This window comes from Pseudorasbora parva, chromosome 20 (assembly GCF_024679245.1).
Source record: "Pseudorasbora parva isolate DD20220531a chromosome 20, ASM2467924v1, whole genome shotgun sequence".
Classification (NCBI taxonomy): Eukaryota; Metazoa; Chordata; class Actinopteri; order Cypriniformes; family Gobionidae; genus Pseudorasbora; species Pseudorasbora parva.
The window spans coordinates 42,389,900-42,408,003 of record NC_090191.1 but is presented as its reverse complement, the minus strand read 5'-3'; the positions used below and the strand labels follow the sequence as shown (position 1 = coordinate 42,408,003).

The following is an 18,104-nucleotide window of genomic DNA, read 5'->3' as shown; positions in this document are numbered from 1 at the left end:
TGACAGAACGTTCTGAGAACATGTTAGTGAAGAGAACAGCACTGGGCCGCTGCCAGCGCGTCGATGCAGAAGCAGAGCACCTGGTGTGATTTTAAGCGAGCTCGGATCGGCTTATTAAAACACATCACACGCCGGTGTTTGCACTGAGAGCAGCAGATGCTGGGAAATGTCCTGCGGCTCACAGATGGCTCAGATCTCACACAAGAGCCGCTCAAGACGCTTCCCAGCTGCTCTGAGATCAGTAGAGCCACGGGTCACTGCGCAGGGAAACGCAGAAGAACCTGATCCCAGAACAGCCCTGCATCCCACTGCAAAATATTATCCTCAGATATCAAAGATATTTCTGCTAAAACTATGCTTTAAGGTCTTTATGTATAACGCATTATAGAAGAATTTGAATGCATTAATCATAATGCACTGATCTCATGAATAACTGTAACCATAGTTATAATACACATGTATTCATTGAACACCTATATATAGCATAATGCAATTAAACAAACAATTTCAGATGCAACAAGGAATCTGCAATGATTATAATGCATTTTTGATTTTGGTTACAACTACTTATGAAAAAGTTGTACATCATGAATAACTTTATAATGCATTATACATAAAGTCAAAGTGCTAACAAAATGAGATTTATTTATATAGCTAGAGCACACAAAAATTAGTTTAGAAATCTGGACGCACCCTAGCGGCAGCAAATCTAATCTGCCCGCGAGTGTCGTCTAGCAACTCTCAATACCCTTCTGAGCTGTAATCGCCTAACTCTTGCCGGGCCAATCACATCGTGTATAGAGTCGGTGGGCGGGGCCATAATGACGACGGCCGAGTTGCGTTTGCGTGCTTCTAGTAACACAGAAACTGGCGAACGGCGGTCTGTCGAATCAGCTTTGACCGCGACTCTGGAAGACTTGAGTTAATCTTTTCTCTGAGAAAAGAACGGCACTGAAGTCATTCTGAAGAAGGGAAGATGTGTTCGGAGTTTAGCTGACCGGATACGGCGAATGTTTAATCTGTCAGCGAGCTCTGCTTCACCTTCGTTGCTCTGGTTGGTTGTAGCGCTATCCTATCGCGTGCAGAGGGAGTTTGAAAGACGACCGTTTATCCGCCCCTCAGATTGAGTTGTCAATGGAGAGTTTCCAGACCAAACATCTTGATGTGGGTCAGGCTTGTCAGGCTACACAAAAATATGTTCTAAGAGCATTTTGCTAACTTTATGAAAACGTTATTTCTAAATGTTTTTTTAATGTTTTAATGTGTACGAAAAGGGGATATTCCATTTTAGTAATGTTTCAGGTATGATTTATAAATTACAACAGTTTGAGAACATTATTAAAGGCCAGATAACGTTGAACGAACGATCTATTAACGTTACAGGAAGAACGTTTGCTCATAACGTTGAGGGAACCTTGACAGAACGTTCTGAGAACATTATTAAAGACCAGATAATGTTGATCAAGCGCTCTATTAACGTTACTGGAAGAACGTTTGCTCATAACGTTGAGAGAACCTTGACAGAACGTTCTGAGAACATTATTAAAGGCCAGATAACGTTGAACGAACGCTCTATTAACGTTACAGGAAGAACATTTGATCATAACAATCTGAGGATGTTCCTTATTAACTGGATTATGCAATACATAATTACTGTTAATGTTTTAAAATGTATCAATTATAACAAATTAAATTTAAATGGTAAATGGACTGCATTTATATAGCGTTTTTAACAGACCCTATGGCCATCCAAAGCGCTTTACATTTTGCCTCACATTCACCCATTCATACACCGACGGCGATGTCAGCAATGTAAGGCTCATCCAGCTCGTCGGGAGCAGCTGGGGTTAGGTGTCCTGCTCATGGACACTTCGACACTTGGTCAGGTGGAACCGGGATTGAACCACCAACCTTTCGGTTTGTAGACATGAACCACTGAGCCACTGCCGCCCCATAAATTTAAGCAATAAGCAGCAATTGTGTCATTATTTATCAATTCATAAGTTCATCAATTATGAAATAAACAGTTGTCAAACAATAAGAGAAGAACTATAAAGTGGTTCATTTGCGCACCACTGCAAAAAAACACTCTTCTTAATTAGTATTTTTGTCTTGTTTCTAGTCCAAACATCTAAAAATTCTTAAAACAAGAAGTATTTACTAGACAGGTGAAATTAATTGTCTTGTTTTGGGGGAAAATAACTCAAAATGAAGAGAGTTTTTGCTTAAAATAAGATAAATAATCTGCCAGAGGGGTGAGCAACATAATCTTAAAACAACATTATTTTTCTTACCCCATTGGCAGATTATTTATCTTATTTTAAGTTATTTTAACTTAAGTTATTTTTTACCAAAACAAGATGATAATTTTTTCTTGTCTACTAAACGTTTCTTAATGTACGGGGTTTTTTATATTTATACTACAAACAAGACAAAAATACTAAGTTAGAAAATCATTTTTTTGCAGTGAGATCATTTGATAAGAAGCTTTGAGTTCTGACTTCTTGGTTAAATCTGAGGCATCAGATCTCTTGTGAAACTGGAGTCACACGTGAGATCACTGGGCTGTTTTTCTCTGATCAGCAGGAGATGTCCAGCAAATGTTCCTCTGATTCCGATCGTGTTTTAACCCATTGGTGGCGCTATGGGAGCGTGTTTTTCTCCGCTGACGCGGGACTCTCTTCTGTGGAGAACACTTTAAGGTGTTGTGTGGGACTGAATCCAGGTGGGCGCTCTTGTGAGCCCCTTGAAGTAATTGCCGCTGTAAACCTTAGATATGTAAATGTCCTGCGATTGTTGGCTTTGTGTCTCTGAATAGCTGTAATTGCTGCACCGTGATGTCTCGTATAAAAGCACCGGTTTATCTGCTTTTAAACCGAATGAAAGAGCGCGGCGTAGAACAACATCTAAGACACCAGCCCTGCATGAGGTAAATCACCCTGGAGTCGCCGTGACATCTGACCTACAGATTGAATACTACAATTGAATTTGAACCTAATTCACGGCCCATAAAAAAGTATGTTCTATAATTATGAATATGGGTAGTATAATCAAATTTGTATGTACTACATTCGCCATGTTGTCATTAGCACGTAACACCGTCGTCAGTCACCTCCATTCAGGGCTTGGCCCCTTAGTTCCAGTGAAAGGAACTCTTAATGATTCACCAAGACATTTTGGACAGTTTCATACTCCCAACTAGGGATGGGAATCACAGGATAACTCACGATACGATACTATCACGATATTTTGTCCACGATAACGTATCACGATACCAGCGATTCTGTGACAGACGATATATTGCAAGAAAATCATCCACGCTATATCACGATATCATTCTGTAAATGAAAAAAAAATGGCAAAAAGTCATATGATGATATAATTTCATTTATTAACAGTTTATCTATTTTTTTGAATAGCAAAAATGTACAATAAGTACATATACAGCTATCAAACAGCCATAAGTTTGAAAAATGCTTATTTGCTAGAATGAAAAGTTTTGTGACTATGATTTATAGAAAGGAAAGGTAAAATCTGTACTATTACTATGTTGCTGCTACAAATAATCATATCAGCAACATCTCAAATTTATATTACTCTTAGTAGTAATTTAATACTAGTAGTATTAGGGATGTCACAATACCAAAATTCCAGTAGTAGGTACCAATACAAATTAAAATATAGCTGCAAGCAGCCATTATCGGGGCCAAGCGCAAAGAAGAAGACAAGACATGCCAGCATGGCTGGAAGTCTCAAGCCAACTGCAACAATGAGCCATTAAGGACCTATTAAGTTGATTTTAGGCAAAATAGCAGTCAAATTTTAAATACAGTCAATAATAATGGTTTAATGGTTTATCACTTTCGACCAATAGGTGTCACTGTTACGAAACTGATGTGGTTTAGTCAGATTGAGATGACAATGACACATGCAAAGTTTGGTGTCAATATGTCAAAGCATTGCAGAGATACAGCCTCAAGAGTAATTTTTGCATCATGGCTCAACTCTGTTGCAGTGGTATATGAAAACTGTTTTGTCTATCAATCCGAAATCCATAACTATTTGTCAGCATGGTCTGAAGACGATACGGATCAATTTTGGTGAAAATCGGACAAACGGTCTAGGATGAGTTTGAAAAAGTAGGTTTTTAACAAATAACAAGACGGAGGACAGATAGGTTTGCAAAATATGGCACAATTGGTATCCATGTTCTCGGCATGAGCCATTGACTGTATTATGACCAGTTTCATTACAATGGGTTAATTTAATCAAAAGTTATTCGCATTTCTGTACATTTTATTACAACTTTTGACCACAAGGTGGCGCTACCCCGAAACTTTTTGAGTATCTTCAGGACATGGAGCGGAAGACACATACCGAGTTTTGTAACGATACGCTAATGCATTCTTAAATTATAGCATTAGCATTTTAAACCGTAATACTGCATTGAAGTCAATGGGAATTTCATGTTTTGTTTTATTATAGCGCCACCAAGAGGCACAATCCCACCAATTTTTTTATGTGTCCTCATAGTGAGCCCATACATATGTGTGTCAAGTTTGGTGAAAATATCTCATTTTGTTTTGGAGTTATAGACATTTATATGAAAAAACACGTAAAAAAGGACTGACACCTGACTTTGATTGGATTTTACTACCCCTTACTATCAATATTTTGAGATTTGGGCATTAGCGTATAGCTATCGACCTATGTTTCCGAACTTCTGAGGCTGGTTTCGTCTCGATCGGACTAGCGGTTTCGAAGATATCAGCAAATGTTTTTTAAGCACTAAATTACAACTCTGCGCAAACCATATGCCGAAACCTGGCAAGTCTGGTATCGTTGGAGTCGGCAAGGATTCAGGAGACCAAAAAACACACTCCCATCAAAATATGTCAACCACACCCAAAGTTATAAGCGTTTGAAAAAAAAAATTCTCCACTAGGTGGCGCTGTTTCGAAACTTCTCAGGCTACTTCAGGGCATCGTGGTGATGACCCATACCAAGTTTCATAACAATCTGTTCATGCGTTCATAAAATACAGCATTTTTGCACATAATTCAAAATGGCCGACATCCAAAATGGCCGACATGGTAAAATTGGATATCAGTCGACTCGGCATGACGCCCTGAATCTAATGAGACCAATTTTATGATTTTTGGATAAACGGTTCAGAAGTTATAAGCCAAAATAGGCATTTTTCGTATCTCCGGACAGGTAGGTGGCGCTGCGCCGAAACGCTGCATGTTGCTTCAAGTCATGCTTGTGATGACATGTACCAAGGTTGGTTTGAATACGATAAAGCGTTGCGGAGATATAGCCTTTAGTGTGTTTTTGCAACCTCCACGTAAAATTTGTTTGTGCGTTTATTGAAAACGATTGGACGAATCAACTTGAATTCCATAACTTTTTGTCAACATGCTCTGAAGATGATCTGTTTCAATTTTCGTGAAAATCGGAGCAACGGCCTAGGAGGAGTTCGAAAAAGTAGGTTTTTCAGAAAATTCAAAATGGCGGGAAAATTTGCATACCGGAAAATGACATCATAGGGTGAAATCCAATCGGCTTGAGCCAAGGAATCCGATGAAAAAAGAATTTTGTTTCTAGCCCTTAGGGGTCAAAAGTTATAAGCATAAATATGAGTGAAACTTTGGACAGGTGGTGGCGCTAGAGGGATTGAGTTAGAGGCACCAAATTTGCTATAGTGACAGCTCAGACTGGCCTCTATGAGTGTGCCAAATTTCACAACTTTTTACCATACGGTTCTATGGGCTGCCAGAGACTCCTATGGCGGAAGAAGAAGAAGAAGAAGAAGCAGAATAATAATAATAGGAACACTAACGATTTCAATAGGTGCCTCCGCACCTTCGGTGCTTGGCCCCTAAAAATATATATAACTGCATTCAATTAGTTTTTTATTTATAGTTAAATAATCCATGGTAAATGTGACACATTCTTCACCCTTGTTGTTAAACGTAGTTTTATACACTGTTGATTATAAATACAGTACTTTATTCTCAGCGTGTTTCTTCTCGACTGTTCAGGGATCGCGTTCTGATCTCGTGTTGATCATGGTGTGGGACTTGTCAGCACCATTTTGGTTTAGATTTTTCTTCTTCATAAAATGCTCAACGTGAGAAGTTGTCTCTTGTAATTTACTGCAATTTCCACAACATAAACATTAAAATGTAAGGCTGTATGCTGTTTAAAAGTAAACATTGTTTATAAAAAGATAAAGTTAAAGCAACAATCTAGGCATAATTATTATTATTGGTAGAGACATATTATTATTACATAGAGACGTGGCTAAATCTACCAAACAACAGTAGCCTAATATATTTCTAATTTCTTTCCGTTAAACCAAATTTTTATTTTGACGGGTCCGAACTTTGAGTGTCTGAGTTCATGACAGCTTTCTCAAATGAAACGGTAAAATCTCATGAAGAGAAGGTTTATGCGTTCGTGTCCTCATATAGTGACACTGCAGGCTATGTGTACGCGTGCGTGCGCAGACAAAGATCAGCGCCCGTCATTCAGACACGCAGAACATGCAGGAGTTCAGGAATATTTCAATATTATTTTGCAGTTTAATATTCACATACACTAGTATATATTCGGCTACAGTCTGGAGCCCTGTGCTTAGATTAACACGGAAGCGACTGAACGCAGCTGTGGGTAGGCCTATGTGTACACAAAAAATATATCGATACTTGGTGCGAGAGTATCGATAACGTCTCCCGGCCAGAAATATCACGATAAATCGCCATAACAATTTTTTGTCCCACCCCAACTCCCAGCATGACTGCGCTCCAGTGCACAAAGCGTCGCTCCATAAAGACATGGATGAGGAGTTTGGTGTGGAGGAACTGGACTGTCCTGAGCTCAACCCGATAGAACAGCTTTGGGATGAATTAGAGCGGAGACTGAGAGCCAGGCCTTCTCGTCCAACATCAGTGCCTGACCTCACAAATGAGCTTCTAGAAGAATGGGCAAAAATCCCCATAAACACACTCCCAAACCTTGAGGAAAGCCTTCCCAGAAGAGCTGGAGCTGTTAGTGAAGCCGACTTCTTATTAAACCCTACGGATTAACAATGGGATGGCACTAAAGTTAAAAAAAAATGTTCATAACTCAATGGGAATGTTCTTAACATATTTGTGAAAGCTGCCTAGATGATATACTACTTTTACTGACTTTCAAAGCATGCTACACTTTAAGAAAAGAAGAAGTCCATATTCCATATTTTTACAAACTTTTCTTAGAGTGTAATATTTAGAAGTTTGTTTTATTTCCTCTACAGACTTTCCCAGTTAAAAAAGGCGAGGAATGTGAGGCGCAGACTGAGAAACAGCAGCAGATATGAGGCTCAGGAACAGTTATTCTCACTGGAGATCAGCATCACACACACACACACACACACACACACACACACACACACACACACACACACACACACACACACAACTAATATAAACAAACACACACTCTCACACACACCCAAACAGTCACTCAAACTCTCTCTCTCACACACACTAACAGACACACTCTCACTCAAACGCTATCACATAGAAACACACACACACACACACGCACACTCAAACTCTCTCTCTCACACACACTCACTCACTCAAACACAAACACACACACACACACACACACACACACACACACACACACACACACTCTTGCTCAAACTCTCTCACCCAAACCCACACACTCACTCTCTCTCTCTCTCTCTCTCTCTCTCTCTCTCTCTCTCTCTCTCTCTCTCTCTCTCTCTCTCTCACACACACACACACACACAAACTCACTCAAACTCTCTCTCACACACAAACACACACTCAAACTCATAAATACACACAAACTCACTCTCACACACTCAAACAGACACTCAAAAACTCACACATACTTAAACTCTATCCCGAACATACACACACACACACACAAACACACACACTCAAAAACACAGACTCAAACTTTCTCTCTCTCAAACAAATGCTTTTCTTACTTAGTATTTTTGTCTTGTTTCTAGTCAAAATATCTAAAAATTCTTACATTACGAAACATTTACTAGACAAGTACAAATAATCGTCTTGTTTTGGGGAAAATAACTCAAAATGAAGAGAGTTTTTACTTAAAATAAGATAAATAATCTGCCAATGGGGTGAGAAAAATAATCTTGTTTTAAGATTGGGAGATCCCCATTGGCAGATTATTTTAAGTGAAAACTCTCTTCATTTTGAGTTATTTTTCAAAAAGGACAATTACTTTTGCTTGTCTAGTAAAGTCTTCTTGTTTTAAGAATTTTTAGACTAGAAACAAGACAAAAATACTGAGTAAGAAGAGCATTTTTTGCAGTGCACCCAGATGGTTTGATTAGCTCGACAGCAGGAGGAGAGGCTGGATCACTTGGGGTCACAGTCAGATACGTGATGATGATGGTGATGAAGGCTTTACGATGTTCAGTGCTCTGGTTTTCTCCCAAAGTCTCCCAGAGGCTGAACGGCCATGAATCACAGCAATGAAAACACTGAGCTATAACAAGGAGAGAGAGAGTGTGTGTGTGTGTGAGTGTGTGTGGTCGAAACGGAGATGCTGTAATAAAACACAAGCGTCTCAGCGGCCTCTCCTCTCCTCTGTGCTCCTCGTCAACAGAACAAATCCTTCACAAACTGCTAAAAGATAATCTAATGAGACTTTCTTTACTAAATAATTAACTGCACTGTAACTTTCACTACTTAAATCGTCCTCTCCGGTCCAAAACCATTGAAATTAGACATTAAAACAACTGAAAGATTTAAGCTTATTTTAAACAAGATCCCTGAGCAGTTTGAGCGACTGATGAATCCACAGGGAACGTTCTGTCAAGGTTCTCTCAATGTTATGAGCAAACGTTCTTCCTGTAACGTTAATAGAGCGTTCGTTCAACGTTATCTGGTCTTTAATAATGTTCTCAGAACATTAGCACGAAAAAAGTATTTATACATTGTTCATGTAACGTTTTTTTAAACGTAACATCTTCGGAACGTTTAGATAACATTCAAAAGTAACGCTCCTATAATGTTTGCAAAAATGTTCCCTTAACATTCGTATAACCATTTAAAAACTCTTTTTATGACTTAATGGGAACAAAAGCAAAACTTTCTTAGAACCTATTTTGTAAGATGGGAAAGAGGATACTTACATAAAGTCTTAAACACACCAACTGATGATTCTTGCTTAAAGGTTAGTTCACCCCAAAAATATTCATAATTTACTCACCTTCAAGGCATCCTTGGTGTCTTTCTTCTTTCAGCCTCACTTGCCCACTGTTGGCGCTTTCGGCGGTGGACAGGGATCAGCATGGACACCCTGATCACACGGCCAGCCTTTGCTCCCCACGGTCATCAGTGAGCCTTGGCCGCCCATGACCCTGTGGCCGGTTCTCCACTGGTCCTTCCTTGGAGCACTTTTGATAGATACTGACCACTGCAGACTGGGAACAGCCCACAAGAGCTGCAGTTTTGGAGATGCTCTGACCCAGTCGTCTAGCCGTCACAATCTGGCCAAACTCGCTCAAATCCTTACGCTTGCCCATTTCTCCTGCTTCACACACATCAACTCTGAGGACTAAATGTTCACTTGCTGCCTAATATATCCCACCCACTAACAGGAGCCGTGATGAAGAGATCATCAGTGTTATTCACCTGTCAGTGGTTATAATGTTATGCCTGATTGGTGTTTAGTGCACGCATTATAACACAATGCCATTCATGACTCCTTTAATATAACTGATTGTGTTTGGGTGAAAGAAGAAAGTCATATACACCTAGGATGGCTTGAGGGAGAGGAAATCATGGTGAACTATCCCAACCTTGATGAGTGAGCCTCAGGCAAACAAACAATGATAGAAAACTGTACGATGAGCCCTTCAACTGTACAAAACCGAAACGCTGACAACAGTGTGTGCTAATATAGTGAACGCCGAACTGACTGACAGCACATTTATGTTCGGGGAATTACCTGCAACTACAGAGAGAGACGAACAGGCGGACGGACGCTTCTTGAGATAATCGCACTAATGGCAAAATGTTTTGGACAGCCACGCTTTTCCACAGACTGAAACAATTAAGTGCATTCAGTGTGATTTCAGAGGTGACGATCGTCGAGAGAGAGAGAGAGAGAGAGAGAGAGAGAGAGAGAGAGAGAGAGAGAGAGAGAGAGAGAGAGAGAGAGAGAGAGACTGTCTGTGGGGGCCGCGAGCGTCTGACAGCATAATTGCAGGTGCGCTCAAAGGCAATTAAACTCAGAGAGAAACAGACAGAAAGCCCGCGAAATGGGACGCGGCCGTGGTTAAGACTCAATTCAGAACTGCTGATGAAACATCATCAAATTCCCCGAAACACTAAAGCAAACACACGATGAATGCTGATTATCCGTGCTGTCGACAGTCCCAGATAAAGCGCGTCTCACCGGTGTGATTGGCCGTCGGATGCTCAAACTCCCGCTGGCGTCGTTTAATCAAGCGTGCGCAGCTCTCAGACGGGGCGGTTCAGACCTGTCTAAACTAGTCACCCAACATAGACCCGAGGAAAAGAAGAAGAAAAAACACAGATTCAGATCACCCACACAGTCACAGACCTGAAGGCTGAGAGAACAACTCAGAGAACGACAGCGACTGGAATCAGAAGAACAAACTTTGCAGGATTTTGTGCATTGAGACATTCATGAGACAGATTCTCACTGTAATAAATCTGGGCCCGTATTTATCAAGCATCTTAGAATTACTCACAAGAACACTGCTAAGAACTGACTTAAGAGTAAAACAATTCTTGGCTCAAAGCTGCGCTTAAAAGTTAGTTATCAAGCGTCCCAATCTTTAAGTGAAGCGTAGGACTAAATCTGAAGTGTCAGTCTCAGAGTGGATTTACGAAACTTTGCTGTGCCACAAACAGGATTTTGGATGATGTCATAGGCATGAACCAATCACTGAATAGATTTCCTTCTTAAGAATATTCTCAGATAAATTCACATTGAATTTTTACATTTAATTATTTTCAATAGAATACATTATGATACACTAGTGTTGCACGATATACCGGTACTAGAAAAGTATTGCGATTACAAACGGTACTGTATTGACTGCACTATTCACACAGACCGCCATTCCTCAGAGTGCTTTATTGTTCTTCATTCGTTTACAAGCAATATAATGAGAACACTGCCAAACGGCGCCCTCTGGTGGTTACTGTTACAATAGTCAGTATCAGTACATCTCCCTTTTTTTTTTTACTATAAATTAAATTAGGTCTGTCAACCTTAAAGGGGTACTTCAGCGCTGGGAAGATGAATCTGTATTTAAACTGGGTCATCAATGTAGTAGAAATGTGAAATTATTTTTGAATTTGGTGCCTTCTAGACTGAGAAAAGACAGAAAATGTATTTTTGACTCATGGGGATGAAAGACTCCAATTCCCAGAATGCTTCGCTGCCCTGTTAGGCCATTCCCAAAGCCACCTACTGGATTACTGTGACTGAGTTGAAGACTACCATTAAAACCTGAACGTGTCTGTCAATTATAATGAGTGAGTCGCCGCACGAGTATCACAGCACTGAGCACTAACTGCAGGAGTGAGAGAAATGAGCTCTTGATGAGAGCTGAGGTAATCGCGACTACACTCGCGGCATACATTCACAATGCGAGTTCAGTCTGGCGCTTTTCAGTTCATGCCTTTGCAAGCTTAACTTTCACAGAAATTAATTTGAGAAGTTAAAGGGTCATGAAACCCCCCTGCTGCAGCGGTGTTTTTTCACACCTTCGATTTGAAAAAGCTTGTTAAAAGGGGAGTGGTCGACTGTGAAAAGGTGGGATGGTATTGTGTGGAAAGAGGGAAAGTTTGCATAAATAGGGGAGTGTCAGTAGGTGCATTAAGACTAGCGATACCAACAGCAGCAGTTACAGCGGATCTGAGACATGTTCTTGGTTCACGTTGGCATTGTTTTCCACAGTGAGATTAAATGAGGGATGAGTACAGCGAATGAGAGAGCTATGAGTGGCGTGCAGCAGAGATCGCAAATCATTCAGCTCTTCAAAGTTCAAACCAGCATAATTCAGTGAGAAATGAAAATAAATGTTATTCTGCATGACGAAATATTTTGCAAACGTGATAAAACTATATTTGTCCAAATATGCACGCTGTTTGGCAAGATGAACAACGCGCCGACGTGATAAGAGAACGTGAACCACCTAACATGCGATGTGACAGTAGTCTCGACCGCGCATCTGAAGCAGAGCGACGCGCGCTGGGTTGCCGTGACGATCCGCGCTGTCTATCAATCGGCAGCTAAATCTATATTTGTACAAATATGCACACTGTTTCACTGAGAGCCCGAACACATGCGGTTTAGTGCATGGCTGTGACGACAAATAAAACGGAGAGGACGTGGCTTTTGTTCATTAGCCTACAGATTAACAGATTGGTTATTTTGCACTCCTGACATAGATAGTCAACGCTTGCAGGTTCGGCGTGTGATTGCTCAAGTTAATTTTACTTTACCGAGCCTTTGTAGCAAAGGCTTCCACAGACGGCGCCGGTTACAGCTCGCTCGCCGCCCTTTACGTTACTTCGTATCAGCACAACGCCTAGCTTTCCTCCGTGACTTTTCCGCACGCTGCTTCCAAAACTTCCCCACCATATCTCTACAATAATGATGGAAGACGAGCCTGACAGAAGTGACTGTCTCATGCATATTAACTAAATTATCTTGTATGCATACTACAGCGCAGGGATTGGACTGAATGAGCTTTATGTCATGAATATATAGAGAGTCGCTCGGTGCGGTCGACGTCAGCATGTGCCCAGCAGCCCATACTTGGGCCGAAAAGGCCGCGCCGACGTCAGCATTTGTGACGTTGCTCCGACTAAGCTTTTCAACCCGGAAGACAGAAATCGCTCTGAAAAATGCAAAAATAACTATTTTCACATATGAATACCATTAATGAGTACCCTTAGTGTTTTCAATGATGTGCAGCCTATACATATCTGTTTACATCTCAAAAAAAGTGTTTTGGGGTTTCATGACCCTTTAAAAGACTTCCATTGCTCACCATAGCTCCGTTTAAATGAGTGCCTGCAGCTGCCAGCTGAGCTCTCCCTGCGAGCTGAGTGTTATCTCCATCCCTCATGCGCGGGTTCAAAACATGCGGAAATGGCTCCCTCTGCTGGCTGTAGTCTTTAGCCTTATTCCAAACATTCCTCCTATGATGCAAATATCGTCATTTTGCATCATAGGAGGAATTTTTCCAGAAATAAAATGCATAAATCTCTTGTCTCAGGGGGATATGAGGGGGGGAAGCACAATCATTTGAATATACTCCAGGGTTTCTACTGATACAAAGCCATATGCTAATTGCTAAAGTAACCCTTTAATAGCACTTACTCATAATAACATAAAAACAAGGAGGTTCAGACCCAATTTTGCAGCGTATTTCTAGCATTAGCTGCACAAAACTTTGTTGCATATAACTATGCAAATACTCACTAAATACTAAGTAAACATTTATTTCAAACCAACTTAGCACTCTTCTATCAGTCTTTTAGGTTTCATTGCGTGACGGTGGTCTTCCCCGACCCATCTCAGTGAAAGGTGAGTTTTCTGTGATACTTTCAGTGACAGCTGTAGAGCTTGATGAGTTTTTTTCTACTCGTGTTTGCTCAGTTAGTCCATCATAGATAACTGCATCTGTACTCTCAATACAGGTGTCTGGCACTTTCAGAAGATGACGGCAATTTCTTCGCAGCGTGTTACCATACTCAGTAAGTACCTCGTAGGATCTTGGTGTTCTCTTTGATGACTTTCGCTACAGGTCCCCATTTTCCTTTACATCTGACACGTACCGTATCCTTTTGTTCCAGTGGACATAAATGCTTGGCATTCCTGTCATAGGTTCTGCTTTGGCTATTTTTCTTTGAATAATCTCTTTTGAAGCAGGTGCTCTGCTGAGGGTAGCCGTGTTCTCAGCTTCCTGTTCATGAGAATTTCACCTGGAGACCGTCCACATTCAAAAGGGGATGCTCTGTAGTTTAGCTGTGCTAAATAAGGATCCTCTCCAGTCTCAGCAGCTTTCTTCAGCAGCCGCTTCACTATCTGCACTCCTTTTTCAGCCAAGTCGGTTAACTGGGGGTATAGTGGACTTGATGTTACATGTTTAAACCCATAAGTGTCTCCAAAGTCTCTGTAGTCCTGATTGCTGAACTGTGGTCTATTGTCACTCACCACAGTCAGCGGAATTCCATGTCTAGCAAAGATGGCTTTAGTGTGTTTTATCACCTGCTGTGCTGTTGTATTAGTCAGCATCGCCAGCTCTGGGTAGTTTGACTTGTAGTCCATGATGACTAGGTAGTCCCTCCCTGCCAGATGAAACAAGTCTGTTCCTACTTTTCTCCATGGTTCCTCAGGTTTACTGTGGGCCATTAGGGGTTCCTTAGGTTGCTGGTACCTGTGCCGTTGACATGTCTCGCAGCGCTGCACCAGTGCTTCAATGTCCCTATTCATGTGTGGCCAATACATCAAAACTCTTGCATTTTTCTAAGTGTCCTTCATGCGTGAGTTTTGCCATTTGTGAGCGCATGGAGGTAGGTATGACAATCCGTTCCCCTCTCAGGAGCACACCATGCACAACTGACAGCTCATCTTTAAAGCTCTGATATGGATTTGTCAACCTCTGATCTCCTGGCAGGTGGATTTTGTCTATTACAGCTTGTAACTCACGGTCGTCTGCCGTTGCTTCAGCCAACTCTCTCCTCATAGATAGCAGTTAGCTCATGGTCTGGGGAGTATTGAGGTAAACACAGTCGGATATGTCTTTAGTGAGCGTATACAGCTGAGGTAATTAGATCAGTGCAGGTCTTAAGGCAGACATATTCTGTGATTAATGCTAAGCAAACAATGAAACATAGAAAACCACCAATGGTCAAAAACCAGGGCATGCAGGAACATGCTGGCCAAGTGAATTTTTAGTTAAAAAAAATAAAACAATGAATAATAAGTTCTGTTGTCATATTATTCATATTACCTGTTTTTTGTTTGTTTTTACCGTGGTATCGATTTAGTATCGGTAACGAGCTATTTTATTCTGGTATCGTATCGAAGTCAAAAATTAGGTTTCGTGACAACACTATGATATACACATTGGAAATGAAAGAGAAACACATTTTTCCACAAAATTACACATTTTAACTAACCTTGCCGATACATAGCCTAGATTTCATGATATAATCAGCCACCCATTCCAAAAGAAAACCTAACTGGTGGGAGGAAGAAGCGATCGCTACTGCTTGCTGAATTAGTCAAACAGTGGAAACATGTTATAAAAGGTTCAGGCCAATTTTAACCAGCGCTGACAAAGATGATGCCTTGATTGATGATTTGATGAACTGCTCGTCGTCAAACATTTCGAACACATTCTCCCTCTCATGAAAGATCTGCGCACGTCTCTGTCTCCTCAGTGCCATCTCCAGCCCCTACTGGACACTCCTAACCACTTGAGAGACCTCTCGAGCTGTCTTAAATAACTGGGAGAGTATCTATAGAGTGATTCTTGGCTTTAAAGCTGCACTATGTAGGATTTTTGCAGTAAAACATCCAAAAACCTCTAGGCCAGTGTTATAGATTTTGTTCAGTTGAGTACCTACAATATCCCAAATGTTTCCAACTATTTTGTAAATTATGAGAAAATTGCTATTTTAACTAAGGGCCGGGACGTGTCAGCGTAGCGTTTGAGGAGTCGCCTGTCAATCGCGTCATATCTGCGCTATGCAAGTATTAGACAACGATTTCATGATAGAAATGTTCAGCTACCAACAGTAATGCAAACTAGGCTACTCAAGTTATGAAATTTTGCAGTTTAAAATTGAAAACGAGTCATGTAATTTATAAATGATTGTGATGACGAGCCACTTTCTACATATTAGGCACTTTTTAAAATAAAATATTATTTTAGAAATTGTTTAAATTGATTCCTGCAATACCAGTGCATACATTAAAAGTATATTGTAAACAGTATCAATAGTGTCACTGTATAAAGTTGTAAAGGTTAAGCCTGTAGAGTTGCAGATCAGATTAAAGCGGATTCTTCCACTTCAACAGCGGCAATGTTTATCTGATCGAACACGAGGCTTTATAAGCCGAGGCGCTGAAAACAGCACAACTAATAGAAAGTCAGTAGAGCATTAAACTGTGTTTCATTGCTAATTCAGACAAAAGAGCTCTAAAGGCAGATAAACAGCAGCAGAAGACGATGAAACGGCCTGGAAAATGTCCTCTGTCTTCACACTGTATTCTGAGCCACTCCGCACAGGACATGAATAATTAATGAGGGAGCTCATGATTGACTTAGCAACTCGCTTAAACATTCAAAAAGTGTCATCGCTACACTCACAGGGTTTCTTCAGATAAATTTAAGATAAACCATTTTAAGACCAATTAATTTGTGTGGTTTTTACATTCAAAAACATCATAACTAATAATTAATAGGCTATTTTCTCCACTGGTTTTGAGGCTTTCTGCTGAACGCTGGGTTCTGATGGGCGTGTCACTGGAGACTTGGAAGTAAATGCCCACGGCTAGGATTGGATAAGATTTGAATATTTAATGAGCTTCTGCTCCTATCAGTTCACATGAGGGATTGTCTTGAAAGCGGCACCGGATTGATTCTCTCACAGGGCTTGCAAAATGTCTTTATCAAACAAACATGATTTATTTCTCATCCACCCGCGATTGATTGGAATATTGTTTTTGTATTACTTGGCCCGCCCGATCGGTAGATAAAAGCAAAAACCGCACACACGCACACACACGTGTCAAGTATCAAGTCGAGAGAGTGAACAACACAGATCAAGAAATAAATGTTATTTCACTATTTAAGATTCATCGGCCTGCCGACGGGCTTCCGTTTTGGTAGCCCGTCTGGAAAACACTCAGCCCCGGGACGTTGGGCTTTGCGAGTCTGATCCCATACATGTCCGATCGGATCCCGAATCGCAATAACCGAACAAATAAAGGATTCTCCAGCCTGTGACAGCGTGCTGAGGTTTGTTCTGTTAGACACGTACACATAATCAATACCATCTGTAACAATGCAATACTATTACAAATAAAAAAACTTGTTTTACTCAGATAAGTGCATTGCACCATTCCTGTCGGATCCAATATAGAAGGCACAACATTGTTTTTTAATCTTAATATGTCTGCAAATCCAGCTTGACCTGAGACTGGTTTACAAACGATTGAAATGAAGCAAACAAGGCACAGCATAATATCTTGGTATCGTCGGCATGTTTATTGCTCAGTAGTGTGATCCGTTTAACTCCATGAGCTTTTTTTTTTTTTTTTGCAACTAAATTTAGGGCCCCATAGGGTCTTATTTAAATTTGTATGGTTAAATTACTTTAAAAAAAAAATATAAACCATGTCTAATTAATTGAAATCATGAAACAGAATTTTTTTTAAGCAATTTATTAAAAGTTTAACAAAAACAAATACATTATAGGGCCCTGTAAATGTTTTTTTTCTTTTTTTTCTGTGTTGTGTATTAATTTTTCTCTGGTGATCAAATGAAGACATAAAATTTAATTTATTTTTAATCAAATGAAAATTAAATTAAATTGTGGTTATTCCTGAAAAAGGAATTTTTAGTTTTAATAATAACTGCATTATTAGTATTATTACACAAAGACAATTCCATTACATGAAGTCATAATTTCTTCAAGTTAAACCAAACTTTTATTTTGACGGGTTGCCTTGAAGACCTTTGAGCTTTGTGTGTTTATGACATGATGTAGTGACACTCAGGGTCAGAGTATGTGTGGATTCATATGTAAAAAGATTAGTTAGTTCACCCAAAAATGAAAATCCCATCAACATTTACTCGCCCTCATGTCGTTCTAAAACCCGTAAGACTTTTGTTCATCTTCAGAAAACAAATGAAGATATTTTTGATGAAATCTGAGAGATTTTTGTCCCTCCATTAAAAGGCTACGCAACTACCACGTTGAAGCTTCAACAAGATCATAAAGACATCATAAAACTGTAATTCCTGCATCATAGGGCCCTAATTGAATGCC

The 18,104-nt window shown here is 40.2% G+C and overlaps 1 protein-coding gene across 1 annotated transcript in view; it reads right to left on the bottom strand.

Moving 5' to 3' along the window:
* The window catches only part of LOC137049544 (protein FAM180A), a 28,920-nt gene extending 19,559 nt beyond the window's left edge, over nt 1–9,361 (bottom strand). The window contains exon 1 of the mRNA XM_067428096.1: nt 9,262–9,361. The gene's annotated coding sequence lies outside the window, so the exon portion shown is untranslated. The remainder of the gene's footprint in view (nt 1–9,261) is intronic.
* Between the last annotated feature and the right edge of the window lie 8,743 nt (nt 9,362–18,104).